This window comes from Oncorhynchus masou, chromosome 31 (genome assembly GCF_036934945.1).
Source record: "Oncorhynchus masou masou isolate Uvic2021 chromosome 31, UVic_Omas_1.1, whole genome shotgun sequence".
Taxonomy (NCBI): Eukaryota; Metazoa; Chordata; class Actinopteri; order Salmoniformes; family Salmonidae; genus Oncorhynchus; species Oncorhynchus masou.
The window spans coordinates 84293377-84304183 of NC_088242.1; the positions used below are offsets into that span (position 1 = coordinate 84293377).

The 10807-nt window shown below is 44.8% G+C and overlaps 1 long non-coding RNA gene across 1 annotated transcript; it reads left to right on the top strand.

Moving 5' to 3' along the window:
• The first annotated feature begins 250 nt into the window (after positions 1-250).
• On the top strand, positions 251-7985 carry LOC135524610 (uncharacterized). The gene is made up of 2 exons (XR_010453000.1): positions 251-6003; positions 6772-7985. It is a non-coding gene; the product is annotated as an uncharacterized LOC135524610 (long non-coding RNA).
• The last annotated feature ends 2822 nt before the right edge of the window (positions 7986-10807 follow it).

The window sequence follows — 10807 nt, forward strand, 5'->3', positions numbered from 1 at the left end:
AAAGGTGCTTCAACAAAGTAGTTAGTAAAGGGTCTGAATACTTATGTAAATCTAATATTTTTGGGGGGGTTTTCAAATAAATTTGCAAACATGCTTTGTCATTATGGGGTGTTCTGTATTGATGAAGGAAAAACCCAATTTAATAACTAAATGTAGAATAACGCTGTAACCTAACAAAAGGGTTCTGAATTCTTTCCGAATGCACTGTATGTTGTTTCATCAAGATGTTTAGACCTCTTGTGGTAATTTCTTAGTGAGGCATTGGACTGACAGTTGCGGGTTGAAGTCCTGCTAAGGGCTATCCGTCAAATTGGCTGCCGTATCTTTTTTCTTCTCCATTCGGTCTCAATGCAGAGTGTTGGAGTGTTTCTAAAGGGATGGACGTGGGTTAAATACCCTATGGTTGGGGCTGTGCCCTCCTGTGCCTACTGAACTGGTATCAGTGTTAACTCTGAGTACTGGCTCAGTTCAGCAGGAACAGGAGTGAAGCCCATTGTGTGCCATTACATCATCATCGTCTTCCAATCAGCGTGCAGCAAGATGCCCAGTACCCCATTGAACCCTAAAATATAAGACAGAGGCATTGCAGCCTGTAAGAATTGAATATATCTGCTTCAAGTATGAATGTTTCACAACCAGATTTATCACTTTGGCTAGTCTTGGTGGCAGGCAGTGCGGAGAGGGTACATTGAATTTGCTGCATACTAATGCAGTCATTCTCCACAGACTTCATGTTTATTTCAATATCACATTCCTCCCTTGACAAGGCCGCAGACACGCACACATGCACTCTTTATTTCTCTGAGCCATCAGAGAGCAAACGGAGATGCACACAGTTATGACTATAACTACTGTTCCCTGAAGGAGGGAATTAGCTATAACACACTATGAAGAGTCAACGACAAATCCTATTCACCTGAAGAACTGAACTGAAATCACACCCGCCCTCGGAAGCCCCGCCTTCCTGGCTATAATACCGGGGATCACAATAATTTCCTCATTCCATCCTTTAGGGGAACAATAGTTATATTCATAACTGTATATTCCCTTTCAGTTGGTCACTCTGTATAACATACTATGGGTTACATACAATCACGCCAAAAGCCAGCTCAGAGGGTACCAAACTAGGAGACTCAACGCAGCCCAAGCACATACAGGTTCCACCGGCTCCAAAAAGAGGTTACAGAAGACACCTTTTTCCCCACTACTTAACTGTGAAGCATGAACTGTTAAAGTCTCATTAGGCCTGAACTGTCAGGTCCCCATATAGGGAAGCAGAACCTGCTGAAACTTGGCTATAAGCACAGAATCGCTGCCACTGCAGCCCAAGTCCATAGACCCAACTATTCCAAGAACAATACTTACCATACGAGCCTGAAATGTCAGAACTACAAAACAACAGAACACCTGTCGGGACTTTGTAAAGCATACACACGTTCTGCATAGCATCAACTAGAGTCGATGAACCACGGCAGCTCGAGGCGCAAACCCACAGGAAACCTGCAGTAACCTGGAAACGGTGTACTTGTACGCTGCCACGGCAGCCCAAGGCTCAAGCCCACAGGGGAACTGTGGTAACACGGATAAATGTGAAATCTGCACTCTGACTAACGCGCACTCCCAGACCCAGTGTAACAGTGTTGCTTCCGTCTCTCTCCTTGCCCCAACCTGGGCTCAAACCAGGAACCCTCTGAACAACTCAACAAGTGCCTCCCATGAACCATTGTTACCTATCGTTCCACAAAGCCTCGGCCCTTGCGGAGCAAGGGAAACAACTACTTCAAGGTCTCAGAGCGAGTGACGTCACTGATTGAAAAGCTATTAGCGTGCACCCCGCTAACTAGCTAGCCATTTCACAAACACTACATCAGCCATAAGAACAACATGAGACACAGGGAGGAGTTACATCCAAGCAATAAAACCTCACAAAGGTATGTGGGGAACCCCAACTCGCTACACCACAGACATCACCAATCATCATACACCTGAACACTGTCCAAGAAGCTGTCACACCCCTAGTAGAGTGAGCTTGCACACCACTAGGCAAACCTTGTCCTTTGTTGTCACAGGCCAGGGAGAAAGCCTCCACAATCCAATGAGAAAGACGCTGCTTATAAAGCGCCCTACCCAGAGTTGGATTATCAAAACGGACAAAAAGCTTGTCACAACGCGGATATCCTTGGTCCTATCCATATACGTGCGTAAAGCGCACACCAGACACAGGCCATGCAACCTGCGTTGTTCACTGGAAGCAAACGGAGGAGGTGAGAAAGGGAAAGTTCAAATACCAGAACCTGTAAGATATAGGCATAACCTTGGGAGCAAACTGCATTAGGACGTAACCTCACTTTGGAGTCAATACTGTATGCGCAAGATCCCCAGTGCCCTTGGCTGAGACATAGAACATGAGCAGGGCAGTCTTGTAGGAAAGGACCTCCACGTCCACAGACTCCAATGGTTCAAACAGTGCTAGCCTCCCCACACTGACTTCCTGTCAAGGCAAGGGCTGATTTCAACCTACAAAGCATTACATGGGCTTGCTCCTACCTATCTCTCTGATTTGGTCCTGCCGTACATACCTACATGTACACTACAGTCACAAGACGCTGGCCTCCTAATTGTCCCTAGAATTTCTAAGCAAACAGCTGGAGGCAGGGCTTTCTCCTATAGAGCTCCATTTTTATGGAATGGTCTGCCTACCCATGTGAGAGACGCAAACTCAGTCTCAACCTTTTAAGTCTTTACTGAAGACTCATCTCTTCAGTGGGTCATATGATTGAGTGTAGTCTGGCCCAGGAGTGTGAAGGTGAACGGAAGGCTCTGGAGCAACCAACCACCCTTGCTGTCTCTGCCTGGCCGGTTCCCCTCTTTCCACTGGGATTCTCTGCCTCTAACCCTATTACATGGGATGAGTCACTGGCTTACTGGTGCTCTTTCATGGCGTCGCTAGGAGGGGTGCGTCACTTGAGTGGGTTGAGTCACTGATGTGATCTCCCCCGTGGCGGAGATCTTTGTGGGCTATACTCGGCCTTGTCTCAGGATGGTAAGTTGGTGGATGAAGATATCCCTCTAGTGGTGTGGGGGCTGTGCTTTGGCAAAGTGGGTGGGGTTATATCCTTCCATCATCGGAAGGGGCCACAGTGTCTCCTGACCCCTCCTGTCTCAGCCTCCAGTATTTATGCTGCAGTAGTTTATGTGTTGGGGGGCTAGGGTCAGTTTGTTATATCTGGAGTACTTCTCCTGTCTTATCCGGTGTCCTGTGTGAATTTAAGTATACTCTCTCTAATTCTCTCTTTCTCTGTTTCTTTCTCTCTCTCGGAGGACCTGAGCCGTATGACCATGCCTCAGGACTACCTGGCATGATGACTCCTTGCCTTCCCCAGTCCACCTGGCCGTCCTGCTGCTCCAGTTTCAACTGCTCTGCCTGTGGTTATTGAATCCTGATCTGTTCACCGGACGTGCTACCTGCCCCAGACCTATTATTTGACCATGCTGGTCATTTATGAACATTTGACCATCTTGGCCATGTTCTGTTATAATCTCCACCCGGCACAGCCAGAAGAGGACTGGCCACTCCCCATAGCCTGGTTCCTCTCTAGGTTTCTTCCTAGGTTTTGGCCTTTCTAGGGAGTTTTCCCTAGCCAACGTGCATCAACACCTGCATTGCTTGCTGTTTGGGGTTTTAGGCTGGGTTTCTGTACAGCACTTTGAGATATCAGCTGATATACGAAGGGCTATATAAACACATTTGATTTGATTTGATTCAAACAGAGGCTCATACAGAGTATTTAGGACCAACGCCAGATCCCAGGTCTTTGCTATAGGCTTAGACCCTGATCCGAGCCTACACACGTCTTTCAGGAAACACACCACCAGAGGATGAGACCCCAGGGTTGAGCCGTCCATCCCTACCTGACACGTTGAAATGGCTGACATATAAACCTGCTCAAATAGCTCTTGCAAGAACATCAAAATGTCCACCAAAGAGCTCTGAAAAGGAGAAACTCCCTCACCCTGACATCCACCCTCAAACGCGTGCCACTTATATGTACACAACCCTCTTGTAGAGGATGCACTCGTCGACTGTATAGTCGTAATCAGGTTTGAGGATAAACCCCCAGCCATTAAATTCCACCTTTCAGGGGCCAAACCCACATATCCAATATCTATGGTCATTAGGTGCCAAATCCTTCCGTGGGACAATAGATCCCAATGGCACAGAATGCCCCACAGGTCCCCGCCCAACAAACGCATGATTCAGAACCAAGTCTAGAACTAGACCCAGAAACTGAATGCACAACTTTTTCTGTGATTTAAGATGAATCCCAGCTACTGAATATGGTAAACCAGCATGCAAGTGTGGAGCTCCAACTTTTCCCTCGACGCCGCTACGACCAGTCAAATGTCCAGATAAGCCAATACTCTTATCCCCTGGCACTGCACCGGTGCCAAAGCCGCCTGAACCACCATAAAAAAGGTGTGGGCGATAGGGAGATGGGGAGGATGTATAACACATGAAAATATGCATCCTTAAGATCTATGGATGTGAACTAATCGCTGGGACACGCAATGACTGCAATAGCCGGCGAAGTGTGAGTATTTTGAACTTGCAACCTTGAGGTGCATGTTTAAAACATGCCAGTCCAGGATGTGACGCAATGTTCCATCGCTCTTGGGAACTAAGAAGTACCGGCTATACCAACAGCTCTGTACTTCTGACACAGGGACCACCCGATTAGCCTGCTTTTGAAGGAGATCTCCTCTCTCCAGGCAGGTGCGAGGACCTCGGGGACCGACGACGTAATGACACCACGAAAAGAAGAAGGAGGATTCACAGCGAACTGCAGACCGTACACCCTCGTTTCCGTCCTCATCACCCATGGTGACTGCACATGCCCGCCACTGGATGGAGCACGCTGCCAGTCTTCCATACATTATCTCAAGGGGCAGAGTGCCACCCTGAGAACTGGGATAATTTCGATTTTTTTTTTTTGTCAAGCTGTTTTCATATCCATCACCCTTGACAATCGTGTGAAGGAACTATGCGTTCTGATACCTGGCCCACATCGTGTTTGGGGACACCCATTCTTGGATTAGCCACCTTGCTAGACTCTGGAGCCAAATAGCGTGCCACTCATCTGCAAAATATTTAAACATGGGTAAGCGACATTTCACCTCTGCCGGCACAGGAGGTAAATACCTTCCCCCACACCTGGAGGCACTCCTCTGTGGCGGAGATAAGCACCATCAAATGCACATTCACCACCAATGGTTCACTCGCCCTCGCCGAATCCAAAGCCGGGACTTTAGGCTGCCCCGGTCTGATGTCATCCAATTTACACTCTGAAAACCCTCCAGAACCAATCAGGGATAGTATATCATTCCATGGAATCCAGACTCTGAACATTGTCAGAGAAACCGAAATGAGCCTAACTCAGCTGAGATGACACCCATATTAATTCAAATCACCAATCTTCCTCACAAAGTCAGCCCAACTCCGAATGGAAGTTGAACTTAGCCAGAGCAGTGGTCACACAAACTGCTCCGAGCCAATGCCTCCTGAGCATGATTCCATCCCAGGCAATAGGACAGCCCCCGTGAGTATCTTTCATTTCCATTGTGAAACTACATGCGGTGGAGGTTCAAACTCGGCCGGTTAGCTTTTTTGAACAGACTCTTACCACTGGCCATCTTACTCAAGCAAGGAAGCATTAGCTACACAAGCAGAGCAGAACGTAGGTCACTGTTACCAAACACAAAAACTGATACCAAGACCTAAAAACTGAAACATCTAGGGGGACGAGTACTCTCTCCCCACTAACAGACACCTGAGTCCGATCCGAATCTCCTAGCCATCATGTGCTTTAAAGGTTTGTATATTGCGTTACATGTTCTTCCTTCAGGTGAGCTGAAGAGCCCCGGTGTTATAGCCAGGAAGGCGGGGCTTCCGAGGGTGGGATCAACATCCACTGGCCCGTTGGGCATCATTTCAGTTTGCTTCAGGTGAATAGGATTGGTCTTTGACTCCCCATAATATATTATACCGAGTGATGGACTGAAAGGGAACTGAATTTCATTGTGAGGTAATCCAAGTGAAATGTCTGCAATGTCTATTTTTTTGTAAAAATATTTTTTTTTTTTTACCTTTATTTTACGAGGCAAGTCAGTTAAGAACAAATTCTTGTTTTCAATGACGGCCTAGGAACAGTGGGTTAACTGCCTGTTCAGGGGCAGAACGACAGATTTGTACCTTGTCAGCTCGGGGATTGTCTATGTAATTGATGTTACCCTAGAAAGCCTCATTTTCAGCTGATTGGGAATGTCTGCTATGTTACTTTATGTTCCCCTGCCACAGAGATAATCTAGCATGTTATAAACCAGGACTTGGAAACATTCTTCATCTTAAGAGTTTGTTACCATAGGATAAAAGAGGTTCATTAACTATACAATACATCTCAGCTCATCCAACAAGATGTGCATTGTAGATGACATTTGCCACCTCTTGATTCTTTTGCAATTATTTTGAACCTTGAAGAGATTACCTGAATGAGATCCAGTTTTGTAATATGAAAGGACTGCCGGAATCTTGTCCTTGGGACATTGTTCCAAAGTAATATTAATCAAATGCTATGAATCTTTTTTTCTTCATCTATTATGGGATAAATCGAGTCTAATCCATCAGACAGGAGATTAATGTTGATCTACTACTTAAAATGTCTTATTTGTGGTTTCTTAACTCTGAGACATGCTTGGATTCTTTTGTTATCACAGATATCTCTTTCATGCTGTTCTGTGAGTCACCACTTTTCCTGTAAGTTGGACAAACTAAAATGGTCCACACCATATAGATAGTGTGGTGAAGAAGGCAGCGCCTCTTCAACCTGAAGAAATGTGTCTTGTCACTCAAAACCCTGACAAACTTTTACAGATGCACAATCGAAAGCATCCTGTCAGGCTGTATCTGGTACGGCAACTGCACCGCAAGGCTCTCCAGAGGGTGGTCTGGTCTGCATCAACGGGGGAAAACTACCTAGCCTCCATGAGACCTACAGGACAACAACCATCTGAGCCACTGCCTGTTAACACCGCTGCTATCCAGAGGGTGGTCTGGTCTGCATCAACGGGGGAAAACTACCTAGCCTCCATGAGACCTACAGGACAACAACCATCTGAGCCACTGCCTGTTAACACCGCTGCTATCCAGAGGGTGGTCTGGTCTGCATCAACGGGGGAAAACTAGCTAGCCTCCATGAGACCTACAGGACAACAACCATCTGAGCCACTGCCTGTTAACACCGCTGCTATCCAGAGGGTGGTCTGGTCTGCATCAACGGGGGAAAACTACCTAGCCTCCATGAGACCTACAGGACAACAACCATCTGAGCCACTGCCTGTTAACACCGCTGCCATCCAGAAGGTGGTCTGGTCTGCATCAACGGGGGAAAACTACCTAGCCTCCATGAGACCTACAGGACAACAACCATCCGAGCCACTGCCTGTTAACACCGCTGCTATCCAGAAGGCGAGGTCAGTACAGGTGCATCAAAGCTGGGACTGAGAGACTGAAAAACAGCTTCTATCTCAAGGCCATCAGGCTGATTTTATATTTGCCATGTATTTTTTAACTGTGCTGTGATGTTTCACAAAAGTTCTGAACCTTTCTATTTGCATAGTTTCTACAGATTGTCATTTTAAAGAACATTTATTTGCTAAGAGTATTATTATATTATTGATCAAGTGACTATGACTTTTCAAATCACCCAGCAGTGCTATTTGCAGAGTTAGCGCTAGGTAAATGTTGCAATTCGTCAGCCATCCCTGAACCTGCAAACAAAAACAAGCTACATATGGACAGTACCAAAACAAATTATCCAATGTTTATGTCTCTTCGTAGCAACATCTGCATAGCTGGGATGGTTGTATCCCCCATATATATAACATTCTCTTAGTTGCAAGAATTTTGCATAATAATTAAAATGGAAAAACTCTGTTTTGAATCCGGCGTCATTTTGTGTATCAGTTCATATATCATGTGCCGTGGAATCGGTACATCGAAAATCTCTTCCCAACCATTTCGTTATATGAATTGTAACTCTGTAAATAATTTAAATTGTTGCATGCTGCGTTCATATTTGCTCAGTGTTTATTTCCACACTATGAGGTTGGAATAATACTGTGCAATTGTGAAAATGGTGATAATGTCCTTTTAGTGTAAGATCTTTTGGAAAAGACCGGCTAAAATTTCAGCCTGTTTTGATGGGATGGAGTTTTGGCCTGCCTGGTAACATCACCGACATCAGGTGGTAATAGGTGGGACAGTTGTAAATCATGCAGTGCCGTGTGTCACGATGGCAGATTTTAGAGAAACAACAAATGTCGGTACATAAGTGTCTTATAAATACAAAATACAAAATATAAATACAAATTTTTTCACCGCAATAGGTTTGATAAATTCACCTCTGAAGGTGAAATATGTACTTACATTCTGAAATCTTGCTCTGATTTATCATCCAAAGGGTCCCAGAGATAACATTAATTGTTGTTTTGTCAGATAAAATCCTTTTTCATATCCTAAAAAGGTCCAGCATACACGATCGATTGCATGCACGATCGATTTTGTATTTCCACTCATTCAATTTGCAAAGAAAGGAATCTGTGAAAATCTAAACCTAAACGTTGTTTCAACCAGTAAAATCACATTTGTATTTATTCCTCAGAGATCCTAGAACGTAACCAGACTTCACTATATCATTAGGGGTGTAGTATATCCTATAGGACACTATATTTGGTCAGAGAGCGATGCCTTCATGGCGAGCCGATGACACAGGCGGTCTTCACTTGATTGACTGTAACTTTGTAAAATAAGCACCAATCGGGGTCAAAAAAAGCTAGCTAGATAGCCAATGAGCAGAGTGATGGCTAGTAGTGGGACCTTTCTGTTGCATTTCCTAGATGATGGTAGAAAAAAAGAAGTAAGTGGTTGGTTATTTCTTTGTATTTTCTTCTACCAGATCTATCGTGTTATATTCTTCTACATTCAATTCACATTTCTACAGACTTCAATGTGTCCTTACAAATGGTACCAAGAATATGCATATCCTTTCCTCAGGGCCTGAGCTATAGGCAGTTAGATTTGGGTATGTAATTTTAGGCAAAAATTGAAAAAAAGGGGGCTGTCCCTATGAAGTTTTAATAGACCAATAAGAAATAGTTCCAAACCTCTCTGCCAATAACAGCTAATTTTCCGTTTTTCCCTTCCCATTCAGACATCTCCCAGTTAACTTGCATGCCTTATCCAACAGTGCAGCATTTTATATAAAAAACAAGAGAAAAAGGAGAGGAAGCTAAATACAGTGTAAATTTACAATGTGCAGGGATACTGGAGTATTTGAGGTAGAAAACAATTACTGTACGGTACTTTATTGTTACCCAGAAATGAGTTGATATTCATATCAAAACAGCTGCATTGGACCTTTGAAAGGAACCCAAAGGGTTTTCCAGGTAATTACAGAAGGTCACAGGTTCAAATACCCACCAGGATTACACTTGTTCCATCCAGTGGGCTGCCTTCAACCCACACTAGAATCATAAATATGACAATACACACTCTCCAGCCCTCCTATACAGGCACAGTCCTAAATGGCTTACCCAGACCAAAGACTCAGCTCTCCCCACATCTCCTATATTAGTTTCCATAGCAATGCCAAAGTCCGTTTATCGTTCTCCTCAAAGGCTGACCAGATTTGAGATATGGCCACTTTATTTGGCTTGATTCGTTTTTGTTGCCCCCTCCACTATTTAATCAGTGTCCTTGTGATCCTGGCCGTGGCAGCGTGCGGGCTGGGTAATTGGCTTAGGCTGAGCAGTACCAGCTGTGCTACAAATTCAAGCCCCAGTCCACTCTGCCTCATAGCGTGTAAATGACAAGCTGGGAGAAAAACCACAGAATTGGGGCTTCTGCCTGCCGGTCCTCCCAGCCCCAGGTCACAGCCTTGCTGAAATCCAATTCTCAGTGCATAAAAGACCACTCTTTGAAAAAGTATTCGGTATGAAGTCATGCAGAAATTATACTTTGACCGAATTTCCTAGACATTTTTCTATTGAGTTCATATGCGCACGTCTTGAAGAGAGCAGCTGTTGGAATTATCAGATCGTGTCATATCCGTGTCCTTATACTGTATATCATCTAATACAGATGTACACGTCATGATAGAGATGTACACATCATGATAGAGATGTACACGTCACAAAATTCCTGGTCCTACATAACTTCTGTCTTGTCCTCCCTCCCTTCATCTTCTGATCTGCAAGCCAGACTGGAGCGATGACAGATCTGAAACTGGTAAAGAAGAAGGAAACAGCTGAGTTGAAGGCTTCAGTACATCTCCTCTATGCTCTCATGGTCACTTGTCCTCTCCAGATGTTTTTTTCTTCCTCAGCTTCTCAGAGGCCAGCTCGTATGTGTGTGTGTGTTACAACACAATTACAACTGAATATAATTAACCAAAATTACTCCAAATCCGCAATCTAAGATCACATGGTCAGGTGCAGCAGACAAATTCAAGAAATTGTGTAATCAAGCAATAAGTTCGAAGGGGGTGTGGTGTATGGCCAATATAACACAGCTAAGGGCTGTTCTTTCGCATGACGCAACGCGGAGTACCTGGATACAGCCCCTGGCCATGGTATATTGGCAATATACCATAAACACCTGAGGTGCCTTTTTCTTTTTTTACTTTTACCCCTTTGGTCAGGGCCAGCTGTGACACAGCCTGGGATCAAACCATGGTCTATAGTAACGCCTCAA